At 41.7% G+C, this 17,668-nt stretch overlaps 1 protein-coding gene across 1 annotated transcript in view; it reads left to right on the top strand.

Moving 5' to 3' along the window:
* The window catches only part of sona (sol narae), a 679,307-nt gene that overhangs the window by 76,024 nt on the left and 585,615 nt on the right, over positions 1–17,668 (top strand). The window contains exon 2 of the mRNA XM_067143283.2: positions 16,561–16,666. The gene's annotated coding sequence lies outside the window, so the exon portion shown is untranslated. The remainder of the gene's footprint in view (positions 1–16,560; positions 16,667–17,668) is intronic.

Genomic DNA, 17,668 nt, shown 5'->3' with positions numbered 1-17,668 from the left:
TGAGGTTTCTTTGAAAACCCCAGACGTAACTTTAGACTCACTCACCAACATGTGTCTTCAGTATTGATGAGCATAACAAGTATGGTATGAAGTTTCAAGTAAGTCTTAATTGGGGAGAAGGTATTAAAAAAAATCAATTTGCACGACTCAGGGTCAAGTTAAAACGAAATATACAGTCAAGACTTCCTCCTTTCACCTACACTATTTAAGCAAAACATGTACTTTGAAGCCTACATTACCAAGCTCGATAGCTGCAGTCGCTTAAGTGCGGCCAGTATCCAGTAATCGGGAGATAGTGGGTTCGAGCCCCACTGTCGGCAGCCCTGAACATGGTTTTCCGTAGTTTCCCATTTTCATATCAGGAAAATGCCGGGGCTGCACCTTAATTAAGGCCGTGGCCGTTTCCTTCCACTTCCTAGGCCTTTCCTATCCCATCTTCGCCATAAGACATATCTGTGTCGGTGCGACGTTAAGCAACTAGCAAAAAAAAAAAAAAAAAAAGCTTGCATTCGGAAGATAGTGGGCTCAAGCCACACTGTCGGTAGCCCTGAAGATGGTTTTTCATGGTAGCTGATAGCTACGTACCTCAAATCACGCAGCTACTTTCACTGTAATCCTATACAAGCCAGGCAAAGGATGATGAAAATAATCGTGACGAAATTTCCATTTATCACTTTGAAGTAATGGTAGAGGAGTGTCGAATTCCAACATCACGAGCTCTACTCAGTAGAACAGAGCCTCTCAGGGTGCATGCGCCTAGTGCATGCACTGTGCACGGTGCAAAAGACGACTTCGCTTGGTTGACCAGAGTGCAGACCCCCACTCCTCGATTTGGAGCAATAGCGCTGTCTCTCTCTTTCCCCACGGCTGTCTCACTCGCTCCGCCTGTCTCTCTCTTCCTCACTTGCTCCGTAGTGCTCCAAATCCGAGCCGAGTTGAGCTGAGCTTAGCCGAGTAGCCCAGAGACGAAGCGTTGGTCCGAGCCGAGCCTAGCCGAGCGGGACCGATGCACTGTGCACAGGAACTTTGCGCCGCTGTTTGCACGCGTGAGATTTTGGACGTTTGAGAGGCCCTGCAGTAGAGCGATCGGATTTTTGAAAGGCGGATAAATGTGTGGTAGGCATTGCATGCCGTACGATGTCGGCGGCGTAAAAGATCCCTGATGATACTGTACATTCGGTGTTTACCAGACAACGTTAAGTAAAACTCATCATTATGTTGCCCAGTAGATTTCAGCTTGTCTCGGCTACCTGACAGAGTAAAACGAAACGTTGAAACATTGTTAAATCTATCGATATCCCTTTACCTTTCAAAGAATAATGTAATCTTCTTCTTCTTCTTCCTTTTATGCCGCTTTTCCCACACCTGTGGGATCGCGGGTTCGAACTGTGTCGCACATGTAGATTTGGCCCTGTTTTACGGCCGGATGCCCTCCCTGACGCCAAAAATATATGGAGGTATGTAATCACTATTGCGTGTTTCTGTGGTGACTGGTCGTGTAGTATGTTCTCTGAGTATGAAGTGGAAAGTCTTGGGACAAAGACAAACACCCATCCCCACGCCAGAGTAATTAATCCCCGACCAGGCCGGGAATCAAGCCCGAGACCTTCTTAACCGAAGGCCACAACGCTGACTAATCAGCCAATGAGTCGGACTCAAATATAATATGGAAGTATATATGTAAATACGTTGAGTCTAGAATGAGGTCACCCCTAAAATGTCCGACTCGTTGGCTGAATGGTCAGCGTACTGGCCTTCGGTTCAGAGGGTCCCGGTTTCGATCCCCGGCCGGGTCGGGGATTTAAACCTTCATTGGCGAATTCCAATGTGCTGTTCCCCAAATCTCTGCAACTCACACACAGCACATAACCCTATCCTCCACTACAATAACATGTAGTTACCTACACATGGAAGATTCCACCCACCCTCATCGGAGGGTCTGCCTTACTAGGGCTGCACTCGGCTAGAAATAGACACACGAAATTAAATAAACTCTAAAATGCTAATCTCAAGGGTAAGACTGATACAAGTCGATGTATTTCATAAACTTGCTCTAACCCGTACCAGAAGACACAGTGGACTGTAAATACTACGGTCCAACGAGATCCATGAGGGCAAGTTGATGAATCGATGAAGTAAAATCTGATAGGAGCAGCAGGAAAGCCCTCACTCCCATCTTTATTTTTGGCACTAATCTACATCAAAACGTGGGTTACCGGCTCATCGATATTCATGAGACGTATTTGAGCATCTTGTACGATATTGTTCCCGACCGTGAACCAGGAACTTGAAGTGCGGTAGTTAAGAAGCCAACTCGAAGCCTGGCAAGAGAGTGCGCCATAAAAGTGATGTATATTTCACTGCGGGAGTCTGTAAAACTCTCCTGGTTTGCCCTGACCTTTACTGCGTCCATTTCATTGCCAGGGTCTTCCAACACATCGTCCTGGTTCTCACCATTTCAATTGGGAACATGCATCATTTTCAAAAATATTTTTTTTGAAAAGTACACCAATGAAATAGTCCGTAAACGTATTACATTGTGGTATGTTGCCTTGTTTTCTACCATTAAAAAAATATTTAATAGTGCCTTTCCGCAAGGCGAGTGAAACGGCCTCTGACGTAAGCGGCGCGCTGTGACGTCACGATCCAGTACCGCATGGAGCTCTGCCAGCCGTTGTGCATCAGCCGTTGCTAAAAGCCGATTGTTTATTATTCATGATCGCGAATAACTTCGAAATGACAGAAGAAAGGTTCATAACAGCACAGTCAGACAATCTACCATGTGTAGATGTCATCATTCTTGAAAAATGTTACTTTTGTGGCCGCAGAAATTAGCGGATAACAAGCAAGTTTGTAAGTGGCGTCTTTTATATACGTGCAATGTACTGTAACCCATAGTATTAGGATAACAACGAACCTGGATAGATTTCACATCACTTTCAACATTTCCTTCTAGACTGATTCCCCTATTAAAGAATAACATTACATTTTCGGGCTTTCAGCATTAGTAAAGTAAGAAATCGGATTTCAGCACTAACATAAACATATAGGTAGCATTATAGTACTAGTCCGCTGTGGTGTTGGGGCAACTGGCCTACCCATTTCCGGGGCCCATGAAAGATAATTAAATATCTTTGTGGAGGGAAAAAGTTAAACATGATAAAGATAAATACGACTTCATCTAGTTTTCACAAGTTGGGCTGAGTGGTTCAGACGGTTGAGGTGCTGGCCTTCTGACCCCAACTTGGCAGGTTCGATCCTGGTTCAGTCCAGTGGTAGTTGAAGGTGCTCAAATACGTCAGCCTCGTGTCGGTAGATTTACTGGCACGTAAAAGAACTCCTGCAGGACTAAATTCCTGCACATCGGCGTCTCCGAAAATCGTAGAAGTAGTTAGCGGGGCGTGAAGCCAATAACATTAATTACATTTGGCTTTTAACAAGCTGAGCATATCAGGAAAGAAAAGTGTCCTGGTTACATTTTAGTCGCTCAATACAGGAATGTCTTTGGGTGCTGTGACTTTTACTTTTTTTTTTTTTTTTTTTTGCTTTGCGTCACACCGTCACATATAGGTCTTATGGCGACGATGGGACAGGAAAGGCCTAGGAATGGGAACAAAGCGGCCGTGGCCTTAGGTACAGCCTCAGCATTTGCCTGGTGTGAAAATGGGAAAGCACGGAAAACCATCTTCAGGGCTGCCGGCAGTGGGGTTCAAAACCTTCTATCTCCCGGATGCGAGCTCACAGCTGCGCGCTCCTAACCGCACGGCCAACTCGCGCGGTATTTTTACCCTTCGGTTTATTGACTTGGCTTGTATAACCTGAAACTTAGCCTAAGTTGGATAATATTTTAAACACCTACATCACTATTTTCACCTGTGTGCAATTATGTTATTTATTTCATTAATATTATGATAATTATTATAATTGAGCATTGTTAACTTATAAGACCCCAACAGACAAGCATTGGTTTTGTGTAGAGTTATACATTTGTTAAATTCACGTTGTTTCCTTTCATGATGTACACGCCTATTCTTTGTTACATTATAGAGTATTTAGATATAGAATAAATTTCTTTACCAATTAAGCTCTTCAATAAAGACATACGTAACTGTCCCATGCCAAGATATATTGGTAGAATTAGAGCTGTCAAAATGGTTCATAACCCCTTTGATTTATTATCTTGACATGGATCACCCAAAACATAGGTTAGGTTTGGAGAATACTTTAATAATCAGCATTATTTAATGTACTGTTTATTACTTTCATATTCCAAGATGTAATTGAAGCATTTAAATAAAGCATCATACATTAAAATTTAAAGTTTTACCACTAGAACAGCTGACATGGAAAAGTGATTTGAAAGTTCAAACAAATTCATCATACGTTAAAATCTTCAAAAAATAAACTGTAGACTTTTCCGATATATCACCAGCATTTCTCCGGCTCGCCAAAATCCATTTCTCCCTAGTTTTAGCGTCTTTGGAACATGTATAAACAATTTGTTTGGTATGGTATGCGATGTGCTATTGCACATCGGAACTCTACACCATTTACAAGTTTTCTGCCTCACTGTCTGCGCAGGATTCATTTTAAGTCTAAAATATACCACTCAGATCATTATCCAATGTATAGACCTCGAATTTAACCATACTAGATACTAACGTAAAGTAGAAATACGCGAAGTGTATCCTGCTTCTCACAGCACACTATGTGTTATTTCGTCTGCTAATTCAGTCAACCTGTACGATGACGTCAGACCAATGAGATCGCGTACTTGCGTGACGTGACATTTTCGTAGATTTTTATCATGTTTGGAGTTATTATTTGTACATTCTGATCACATTTTTGAATTCTGCATGAAATTTTGAATCAGATTAGCATATTTTTAATTAAAACCCCGGATCATGCATGTTCCCTATTCGACGTCTAGGAGCAGATGAGACTCACTAAGAGGTACCAAGTTCTACACGAAGAGGTCATTGGGCAATATCTGTTCTTCTGTTTGTGGGAAATAGGATTGGGAAAGTAGTAGCAGTGGCCTTAATTCAGGTACTTGGTTGCTGTGAAATTGGGATAACATCATCTGGATTACTGATCTTAGGGTTCGAGCCCAACATCTCTCGAATGCAAGTTTCCACCTACATAATCCATACTCACTCTGTGGATGTATCCACCTTCGCAAAGTGAATGAGTTGAGTCCAAAGTGGTATCTTAAGAAAAACTGAGTATGAAAATTATTGAGAAAATTACTATACATGACTATTATCGATAAATGTATTTCTTTCAATATTTTATTGTCAATTCCGTAGACTTTGTTACTTATAAAGAACGGTACTTCGATCTGTGCGTTTCCCGGTATAATTAATTTTATCCTGTTTATAATAATAATAATAATAATAATAATAATAATAATAATAATAATAATAATAATAATATTTATTTAATTCATCAGGTATTCTTACTTTTTGGTGCCATCTCCTGTCAGAAAGTTGGTGACCATCATAAAGTAATATTATTCCCATTAAGTATTTCCTTGTCCACCTCTGTGGTGTAGTGGTTAGTATGATTAGCTGCCACTCCCCGAGGCCCGGGTTCAATTCCCGGCTTTGCCACGAAATTTGAAAAGTGGTACGAGCGCTGGAACTGGGTCCACTCAGCCTTGGGAGGTTCAACTGAGTATAGGTGGGTTAGATTCCCACTTCAGCCATCTTGGAAGTGGTTTTCCGTGGTTTCCCACTTCTCCTCCAGGCAAATGCCTGGATGGTAGCTAACGGCCACTTCCTCCCCTCTTCCTTATCTATCCCTTCCAATACTCCCATCTCCCAACAAGGCTCCTGTTCAGCATAGCAGGTGAGGCTGCCTGGGCGAGGTATTGGTCATTCTCCCCAGTTTCATCCACCGATCCAATGTCTCACACTCTAGGACACTGCCCTTGACGCGGTAGAGGTGGAATCCTTCGCTGAGTCTGAGGAAAAAACCAACCCTATAGAGTAGACAGATTAAGAAGAAGTATTTCAATGTCAGGGTTGCCCTGTCGTTAACTTTAAACCGTACCCAGGGCAATCCACATGTTTCCCTTCTATGACAAACTGTATTAGCCTGAATTTGTCATTTTTCGAAGATGTGCCCGAACTAGGCTTGTTCTACTACGTTTTTGCGGGGATTAGGACTCCGGCAAGACGAAGTATAATAATAATAATAATAATAATAATAATAATAATAATAATAATAATAATAATAATAATAATAATAATAATAATAATAATAATAATAATACAAAATTAAACTTCCTTTCTGTCTGCATTTATTTATTTATTTACTTCTTTATTTATTTAATTTATTTATTTATTTATCTATTTTTCTCTCTTCCTTTATTCAATTAAGCTCTTTAGCTAAATGGTCAACGCCCAGGCATTCAAGAGGACAAATTGGGGCAAATGTTCGTTTATACGTGTGTAGGAAAAAGAATCAGGGATTGGAATAATTTACCAAAGGAACTCTTTGATAAATTTACAAGTTCTTTGAAAACATTTAAGAAAATAGGTGAACAATAGTCCGCCTCTGTGGTGTAGTGGTTAGTGTGATTAGCTGCCACCCCGGGTTCGATTTCCGGCTCTGCCACGAAATTTGAAAAGTGGTACGAGGGCTGGAACGGGGTCCACTCAGCCTCAGAAGGTCAACTGAGTAGAGGTGGGTTCGATTCCCACCTCAGCCATCCTGGAAGTGGTTTTCCGTGGTTTCCCACTTCTCCTCCAGGCAAATGCCGGGATGGTACTTAACTTAAGGCCACGGCCACTTGCTTCCCTCTTCCTTGTCTATCCCTTCCAATCTTCTCATCCCCCCGCAAGGGCCCTGTTCAGCATAGCAGGTGAGGCCGCCTAGGCGAGTTACTGGTCATCCTCCTCAGTTGTATCGCCGACCCAGAGTCTGAAGCTCCAGGACACTGCCCTTGAGGGGTAGAGGTGGGATCCCTCGCTGAGTCCTAGGGAAAAGCCAACCCTGAAGGGTAAACTGATTAGGAAAGAAAGAAAGAAAGAAAGAAAGAAAGAAAGAAAGAAAGAAAGAAAGAAAGAAAGAAAGAAAGAAAGAAAGAAAGGTGAACAATTGATAGGGGATGTGCCACCTGGGCGACAGCCATAAATGCAGATCAATGATGATTGGTTGGAGATCTGAAAATTTATTCTATTCACAGGGTCCTGGGTTTGATTACCTGCCGGGTCGGTGGTTTCTCCACGTCTTGTTCATTCCTTTGATTCAGGGACTAGCTTTTGTGTTTGTTTCAAAACACAACTCCTCAAATACATTGAACACGCCACAGGAAAGTGCAAAAGTGAATACATCTTTCCACATAGGGTTGGTGTCTGGAAGGGCCTCCGGTTAAAAAACTGAATCAAGTTCACATGTATGACGCAGTTCAGATTTGAGACCTCACCAACGCGTGGCAAAATCACCAAAAAAAGAAGAAGATATTTATTTGTTTATTTATTTATTTATTTGTAAGCAATGTCGTGGAAACTGGAGGAATCTAAGGAAAGATCAAGTCTTACTTAGGTACTCATGCTCTCTTCATTCTAGAAATGCAATTCTTCTTCTTCTTTTTTCTTCTTCTTGTCTATCGGTTTTACGTCGCACTGACTCAGACAGGTATTACGGCGACTATGTGAAAGGAAAGGGCTAGGACTGGGAAGGCAGTGTCTCTGGCGTTAGGCCTAATTAAGGTACAGATCCTGCATTTGTCTGGTAAATAAATGGCGTATGGCCTCCTGAGAATTCTGGTGCGGGTCTTTTTCTCGTAGATGGCATATTAGGCGACCTGCATGTCTGTGAAGATGAGGGCCCTACCTAGGATGATTTATAATGCTGAATACGCCACACACACAGCCCCCGAGCCATTGGAATTAACCAATTAAGATCCCCGACCCAGCCGGGAATTGAACCCGGGGCCCTCTGAACTGAAGGCCAGTACGCCGATCATTCAGCCAACAAGTCGAGTTGTCTGGTGTGAAAATGAGAAACCAGGGAAATCCATCTTCAGAACTGTGGAACTGGGAATGGAACTCATTATCTTTCGATTGCAAGCTCACAGCCTCGAAACGCATAGCCAACTGTCTCGGTGAAATGCAATAACCTGATCATGTGTTTCCTTCATTCACTTTAATATACCGTATATATTAATAATACGTTATGATATGCAATTGTCCGACTCATTGGCTGAATAGTCATCGTTGAGGCGTTCGGTTCAGAGGGTCCTGGGTTCGATTCCCGGCTGGGTCGGGTATTTTAATCGTGTTTGATTAATTATTCTGGCTCGGGGACTGGGGTTTATGTTTGTTCCAACACTTTCTTATTCATATTTAGACAACACACTACACCACCAACCGCCACAGAAACGCGCAATAGTGATTACATCCTTCCATATAAGGTTGGCGTCAGGAAGGTCATCCGGCCGTAAAACATGACCAAATCCACGTGTGCTACACAGGGTTCGCACCCGCGACCGCACAGGTGTGGGAAAAGCGGTAGAAGAAGAAAAAGATGTACAATTCAAAACTGTAATAGGACTGCGTGCGAGCTGTGGCGCATATGTTGCTTTGGCCTTGTTTTACGGTTAGATGTCCTTCCTGCCACCAGTGCTACATGGAGGGATTATTCATTATTGTGTGTTTCTGTGCTGGTTCGTAGTGTGGTGTGTTGTGTTGTGTGAATATGAAGAGGAGTATGGTGAGACAAACACAAACGCCCAGTCTCAGAATCAGAGGGATCAGCCAGACACGATTAAAAACCGACCAACCCAAAAATCGAACTTGAGACGTTCTGAACCGAAGGCGTCAGCGCTGACTATTCAGCTAAGTAGCCGAACACAGGTATAATTAATAATAATACATGGATATTTCCCAAAATATTGATCTCATTTAATAATTATTGTTTTAAATGGTTAAACTAGGTTCAACTTTTCATTTGCAATTAAATTCCTTTATTTCTTTTAGTTAAAAAGTGTAGTAGAGTTAGTTAAATTATGCATTATTTTACCATTACAACATAATAGACATCATCAGTTAAAATATGGTGACTTTCATATTCGCTAGCTTTCCACTAAAGGGACCCTGGTTCGAATCCTGATTAAGGTAAGTAAGTTTTCGCAATTGAATGTCACGACGTAGACTTCGTTTTCTCATAAAGCGGTAAATATCAGACTAACAGCCATGCAAACCCTTCATCTTGCTTTTACCTCCAAACTGGGACTTTCTTCTCCATAGTAAAGTCGAAAATCAAACCAGGTGCATTTGGGGCGGAATGTTTATAAACTAACCTTCAGGCTACGCCGGTAACTCTGAATAAAGGTGTGGTAGAAGGTACTGGCACGTTGCTCAGATACCTACGGCTTATCCTTAGGCATAGCCGGCCTCAAACCCGATGCCGCAGCGTGTGGTGGGCTTGGCATCGTGTCCTTGAGCACGCAACTTGCGTTAGGTGCGCGTGTCGGAGGTCAATGCCGAGACTGCGGAAGAACATATGTGTCTTATATAACTCGTCTCTTTTATGACTAACACTAGTGCAGCGAAAAGAGGGAAATAAACGAGGCAATTTCTCCTTTATTACGGTGTGTATATTTTAATAATATTCCACGTGTAGGATGTGGTTGAACGAGTGTTGCTTCTTGTGGATATGGCGCAGTATTTCGTTCCGCATGTCCTTCCTGATGCCAACCCTATGTGGGGAGTGACTAACAGGTGGTGGTGGTGACTATTGTTTTAAGAGGAAGTACAAATTGACAACCATCCTCTATAAAAGTTGATACTAATCAGAAAGAAAAAATGGAACAGATCCGACAGTTCGAAAAATGAAGATATCGGCCAAAGAAAGACAAGAGCCACGAAGTGTGTGAAAATGAAAGACTCCCTAGGCGTCGGATGCTCTAATACTGTCGGGGTCCGAAAAGAATAACAATTGACCAAGGAAGGTCGGATTGGATAGATGAAAGTGAGGAGCCTAGCACAAGTAAGTGGAAGCAATGCCAGGACTTAGCTAAGGGCCCCTTGTTCGCCAATCCACACTCCCAAGTTCAGAGCCGTAGGGGCTCCTTTTAGTCACCTTTTATGCCAGGCAGAGGATACGTGGATATTATTTTACCGCCCCCACCCACAGGGGGTTAAAACAGAACACTCAGGTGGGAAGTGTAAATACTAAAGCAGGAGATGTGACCACAGCAATTATTGATCCTTTCCAAAATTAATGTTAAAATATCTACCATACTCTTATAAATTTTGGTATGACGGTCATTATCCTAGTGAACTTACTCTGAATGACAAAACTATTGGCTATCGTATATTTGGAAGTACACTTCATGATAAGGGTGTTAGTGTGACGTTAAACCAATTGCAAAAAACGAATTTGCAGTGTCTGATCGATGACAGTACCTGAAAGTCCTGTTATATATTTCTTCCCTAGTCTTGTGAGCCTGCATTTTATTGATTTTATATCCATTTTGTTATCGACAGATAGCTTGTAATAACATATGGTCAGCGTTTCGTATTTTTCTCTATATTATACAATCGTCCGCAAATAATCTGCAGTCACTTGGAATTTCGTTCGGCAGATCGTTGATACACGCCATACACAGAAGTAACCTCCCGACAAGCCATAGTCCATGTGAAACCTCACGTGTGCTACGTGTTGCGGAGTAACTTTGTTACGAAACTAAAAATATTTTCTTTAAATTATTATATTATTATTTTTCCAGAATGTTCAATACTCTACCTTTTGTAACACAACTTACGTCAAAGATCTTACCCATTCAGATGTAGATCGCGTCATAGTGTTTAGGTTGTTATCTGTCCTATGCATTATTTAACATGTATACCTATGCATATGCATGGCTTACGTAACATTCCTCAACCTCACTGCCCCCTGTCGAATACTAACTACTCTTGGATACCATATGGTGTCCAGAATCTGTTAAAAACGGAGTAATATTATTCTATTCAAGATGTTAGCAATTATGTTATTAATGTGGACAGTGTAATACTATCTGCAGTTAAAATTTCATTTCTGCAAGATGAAATAAGGGCCATACATTGAATATTATTATCTAAAATGATAAAGCCCATTGATCACATACAGGTTGAAATTAGCGTCCATTGAGAAGCCAGATAATAGCAAATCAACTCTACTACAACACGCTCATCGACATTTATTAATTAAAAAATTACGTGAAGTGTGAACTGTTTATCTGGCTCCGCGTTGATAACCCTGTTTGAAAATGCACATATTGTCGCTGATTTATTTATTTATTTATTTATTTATTTATTTATTTATTTATTTATTTATTTATGTATTTATTTATTTACTAGTAGTAACCCTAGGCTTTGTTGCACGTACAAATCACAATGTGTTTAAAAAAAAAAGATCAGTGATAAATGCACATTACCAATGAAATTGATGGTATTAATAATAATAAACATGTGGCCAATATCCATTGCGTTCTTGAAATTAAGGGGCTAAAATACATTCAGTAATATATATTTCTTCATTACTTCTTTGCAATAATTTAATTAACACTCATATTAATTCAAGTGACAATAAATCTTACATTCCTTAACAAATGAATTCAGTGTACCTTATACCTTATGAAGATGATATTATTTTGACTGGATGAAAACATGTTTACGTTTGCTGTTTTGCTTTTGAGTCTTATTTTGAACCACGAGCTCGATATTTTTTTCTCAGTAATTTTCGGTGCGTCAGATTCCCTGGTTCTCAGTTTCTGTCGTGCCCAGAATTGGCTCACTAATTCATGTTTAGTTTCATTTTGTACATACCTTTATAGATCACTATTCTTCGACTTCGAATTGTTGTTCATTCATTTCTTTTCATTTGAACGAACACATCAGCGATTTCGTACTTCTATGGCCGAATATTTATTTATTTATTTATTTATTTATTTATTTATTTATTTATTTATTTATTTATTTATTTATTTATTTATTTATTTATTTATTTATTTATTTATTTACGGTATTTAGCATATGGCTTTTAGTGCCGGGAGTGTCCGAGGACAAGTTTGGCTCGCCTGGTGCAGGTCTTTCTATTTGGCTCCCATGGGCGACCTGCGTGCCCGAGAGTGTGATAATGATGACAGAGAGAGGGTGAAAGTCAGTGTCGGCACATAGCCTACTCCTGTCGAATAATACCAAGGAGTCTATTTAATCACCATCAACAACGTCATATGCCCTCACTGCATATGAAAATTGCGGGGGAGAGATTTATAATTGAATCCAGGGCATATCACGTTGCATATCACCACCTCTCGTACACTGACAGTCAACATGCTGATGGTGAAGAACCTTTTTCCACCAACGAGACTCGAACCGGCCATCCACGGTGCCAGACAATGGATACTTGATGCCCTAACCATCATTGCCACCAGGCAATTATAGATAGATAGATAGATAGATAGATAGATAGATAGATAGATAGATAGATAGATAGATAGATAGATAGATTTGCCGGTAGTCTGTTACGACAAAATAAAACCATCCCCAAATAGACATGAAAGAGGAATGGAAAGTAAATGTTTTTCACGATCTGTAGCCTTGACACTACGCAAGTGGTTAGTTCTATGTCCAACAAACCTTGCCCCTTTTTTAATTTTACAATTTGTTTTATGTCGCACCGACACAGATAGGTCTTATGGCGACGATGGCATAGAGAAGGCTTAGGAGTGGGAAGGAAGCTGCCATGGCCTTAATTAAGATACAGCCCCAGCATTTGCCTGATGCGAAAATGGGAAAACACGGAAAACCATCTTCAGGACTGCCGACAGTGGGGTTCGAACCCACTATCTCCCGGATGCAAGCTCACAGCTGCACGCCCCTAACCGCACGGTTAACTCGCCCGATCAAACCTTGTCTGTAGGAATTGGTCTATTATTCATTTCTAGTGTGGGACGAAATAATTTCTCCCGGAATGGACATCTCGTCTCCAAATTTCTCGACTTTTTGATGGGAAGATGAATCAATGTCCTTCCTAGGAAACCGAACACGCCTTTTCTGCCTATGATAGCTAGACCCTGCACGGATGCGAATATTCGCGAATTTGGTGTCTTGGCGGTTGTAAATTGTATGACAGTGCGGATAATTTTGCTGATGATTTATTGACTTTCACTCGGGTAAACTCCTACTTTTGGTTGTGGTTATTGCTGATGATTTATTGACTTGCACTCAGGTAAACTCCTACTTTTGGATGTAGTTATTGCTGATGATTTATTGACTTGCACTTAGGTAAACTCCTACTTTTGGTTGTGGTTATTGCTGATGATTTATTGACTTGCACTCAGGTAAACTCCTACTTTTGGTTGTGGTTATTGCTGATGATTTATTGACTTTCACACAGGTAAACTCCTACTTTTGGTTGTGGTTATTGCTGGTGATTTATTGACTTGCACTGAGGTAAACTCCTACTTTTGGATGTAGTTATTGCTGATGATTTATTGACTTGCACTCAGGTAAACTCCTACTTTTGGTTGTGGTTATTGCTGATGATTTATTGACTTGCACTCAGGTAAACTCCTACTTTTGGTTGTGGTTAGGCAGAATTGTGATATATAAAGAGCCTTGAGACCAGAAAGTCGTAAATCTTCTGTCCGCAATTAGTGGAAGGAAGAAACAAAGATCAATACGTCGGGAGTTGTCGCAATACAAAATCCCTCATAAACCTGTGACTGTCAGGCCAATCGTATTACGTTTACAGATCTACCCGTTTCAATACCTTGGATGTAATATAAAACAAACCCCATGGCACTACAGCCCTTGAAGGACCTTGGCCTACCAAGCGACCGCTGCTCAGCCAGAAGGCCTGCAGATTATAAGATGTCGTATGGTCAGCACGACGAATCCTCTCGGCCGTTATACTTGGATTTCTAGACCGGGGCCGTTATCTCACCGTCAGATAGCTCCTCAATTCTAATCACGTAGGCTCAGGTCCGGGTAAAAATCCGTGACCTGGCCGGGAATCGAACCCGGGGCGTCCGGGTGAGAGGCAGGTACGCTATTCCTACACCACGGGGCCGGCTTGGGTGTAATATACTGTAGTTAAATATTTACGATAACCATTGGCGGGTGCTGATGCGGATATAATTTTGTATATCCGCGCATTGCACTAATGAGAGCCAGCCCACTACATCAACACTATAATCAATGTATATGTAATGCCTATTTCTGTCTGTCATTCACAACGATATTGAGAAAACGAGAAGATTTCAACAGCTGAAATTGGTACCAGTTGTAAGTTGTTATGTGTGTTTTAAAAACAAACAAAAAATTACTATAAACCTCTCACGACCACGACTTTACTTTTTAAAAGAAACATAATTTTCTATTAGTGAAGTCATTGTCGCATATTCGCCATAGCGACGTAGGTACACAGCCGTACCTTTGGGCATGATGTCGAACTGCCTATATCCTGGCTTCTGTTGCCTTCCACAGATATAATATTTGAGAGACCTTAAACTGGTAGCGGTTATGGGTTACAAGAACAATGCAATGATGACCATCATACTTCAACTGTTCAGAGAAAATTACTCTTTCAGTGAAATTAGTGAAGCAATGTTTTTCCATTCTGGTATTTAATAAGGTAATCGCCCACTACGCCGCGCCGCGCAGCTGTGAGAAATTTCCGTGGTCTGCTTCTTGTGAAATGAAATGACTTAACGCCCACTGCAGGGAACCGCGCCGCATCGCGCGGAACAAACTTGTGGAATTTCCGCGCCAGAAGCCTCCAGGTTTCTGGAACGGAACTTTTTCCTTTCGTCGCGCTTCTGTGGGCGAGGGTAGAAGGAAGGAATAACGGAAGGAGAATGGTTTCGTGCCGTTTCGGCAGTTGTCGTGAGTCCTCGACTAGTGCCAGCACGCTCGTACCTTCACGCGGTTAGTGGTATTGTGCAGTGTATGCCCTTCTCGGCGAAAGGTCGTATTTTCTCGCTCTACACACGGCTTAACTAGGTTCAATAGTTCATAGAATTTTTCTTGGGACATACGAAAGTAGTGGGAAAATTTACTTCGGTCCTTTAGTAGATCAGGAAATAAATGGTGAAACTCTCCGTACGTTTCCCTTTTCTCATAAATGTTGTGGACCCAAACTTTTCTTTCGCGTTTTCCTTCTTCCTCATTTGCAAGTAGCGCAACCGCAAAAAAGTCCTCCTCGGAAATGGAACTCATCTTTCTGTGTGAGCTGCACTTCCCCAAGTGGAGAGTCGCGGCGCGGTGAGGTGTGCTGTATGGGCGAAGTCTCGGAAAATGGCCCGTGGAATGTTCCACAAGCTAGTTCCGCGCGGTGCGTCGCGGTTTCCTGCAGTGGGCGATTACCTTTTAACTCTATCGATAAGCAGGAAATACACCAGCCCACCCGGTGGCCATGGTCATTAACGCGTCGGGTCTATAGGCCTACAGTCTGATACCGTAGTTCGTTGAAAATATGTTGACCATCATAATGTTGGCCTGACAGGGTAGGGCAAGTGGTGTTATAGAATTTCTAATCACTAGAATGCGTGTCAAAATCTTGAATTAAATTCCAAACCTCTCCGTAGTGCTCATATGGAGTGAGGGCATATGACGCTGTTGATGGTGATTTATTTTGGACAGCTGTATGTAGCTTTCTCAAGAGTATGCAAATCCGTAGACGTCAAAGTACAACTCCGAGCTGCAACTGCACTCAATTTGGCTTATAAAGAATTACTACAGTCCGCCTCTGTGGTGTAGTGGTTAGTGTGATTAGCTGCCACCCTCGGAGGCCCGGGTTCAATTCGCGACTCTGCCACGAAATGTGAAAAAGTGGTACGAGGGCTGGAACGGGGTCTACTCTGCCTCGGGAGGTCAACTGAGTAGAGGTGGGTTCGATTCCCACCTCAGCCATCCTGGAAGTTGCTTTCCGTGGTTTCCACTTCCCCTCCAAGCAAATGCCGGGGTGGTACCTAACTTAAGGCCGCGCCCACTTCCTTCCCTCCTCCTTGTCTATCCCTTCCAATAATCCCATCTCTCAGCAAGGCTCCTGTCCAGCATAGCAGGTGAATCCGCCTAGGCGAGGTACTGGTCATTCTCCCTAGTTGTATACCAGACCCAATGTCTCACGCTACAGGACACTGCCCTTGAGGCGGTAGAGGTGGGATCTCTCGCTGAGTCCGAGGGAAAAACTGACCCTGGAGGGTAAGCAGATTAAGAAAGGAAGAATGAAAGAAAGAAAGAAAGAAAGAAAGAAAGAAGAAATACTACAATACCTGTTTTGATTCCATTCGAATGTCGTATGAAACCTGGAAAGTGTAACTTATTTCATAAAATAAGTTAACAGTCAATTTAGAATTTCCAATTACTTTATAGATAGCAATTTCGACTGTCGAAGGCAGGCTTGTGTACTAATGTTCTGTGTATTAGACAATTATACAACACCAACTCTACTTAACTCCAGTCGTCAAAAGTATGAAATAGGAAGTGGATTTATCATCAGTATTCACAATATTATACCTTTCTCACAATACATCATTAGTATATTTTTCTTTTATCATTGCAGTTTCAATTGGGAACTCGACAGGTCGAAGAAGGAGTGAAGGAAGACGAAAGACTGCAATGAGCCCTTGGAGTTCTTCATAACACTTTTCCTACCGGTGGAGCTCAGGGTAAGTACAGTATAAGCAACAATCTTTACTACAATAGAGCTCTCATTGAGGTGGTGCTGGAGATTATTATTTTAAAGGGGAGTACAACTAGATAACATTCTCGTCTTATTATTAGTCAAAAGTGAAAGAAGAAAGGTCCCACAATTTCAGAATGAAATTATCATTAAAGGAAAATAGTAAGCCATGAAAGGCGCGAAAATGAAAGAATCCCTAGACCTCGGAAAACTCGGTGTCTGAAGATAAACAGTATTTATGTCAACATCATGCGTTACATGTACTGTAAATGAAGAAGAATAATTTATATTTTACTATCTGATATGCAGTTGAGCCTCCGTGGCTCATGCGGCAGCACGCCGGCCTCTCACCGCCGGGTTCAAATCCCGGTCACTACATGTGAGATTTGTGCTGGATAAAGCGGAGGCGGAACAGGTTTTTCTCCGGGTACTCCAGTTTTCCCTGTAATTTTTCACTCCAGCAACACTCTCCAATATCATTTCATTTCATTTCATCATTGCCCCAGAGGAGTACGACAGGCTTCGGCAGCCGGAACAACTCCTATCCTCGCCGCTAGACGGGGGCTTCATTAAGTCCATTCTTGACCCGGTCGAATGACTGGAAACAGGCGGTGGGTTTTCATTTCATGATCAAGACCTCAAGAGTGTAAATATCTATCCAGATCCTGCCGGAGGTAGAACGAAATGGAGACAGCAGATCCATGTAATGGACCCCGCAACCATGCGGAATAAACACTAAGTAAAAAGAAGAAGAATATTCTATGATTTCAGCCACAGTGGGTGGCTCTTTATGATTCTTCTTGTTGTTTTATATATGTACAATGATCTTCTTGTAATAAAACATTTCTAAATGCTTTATTTTTATTCCTTCTCTACTTCCTAACCGAAAAGTGTACGATCAATTCATGGTTTCAATTAAGTACAATTTAAAGTAGATAATACGTGCTATACCTCGGACTGTTAGGTGGTAATAGGTTAGAATGCAAAG

This window comes from Anabrus simplex, chromosome 3, assembly GCF_040414725.1.
Source record: "Anabrus simplex isolate iqAnaSimp1 chromosome 3, ASM4041472v1, whole genome shotgun sequence".
Lineage (NCBI taxonomy): Eukaryota > Metazoa > Arthropoda > Insecta > Orthoptera > Tettigoniidae > Anabrus > Anabrus simplex.
This window is presented reverse-complemented; position numbering and strand designations above follow the sequence as displayed.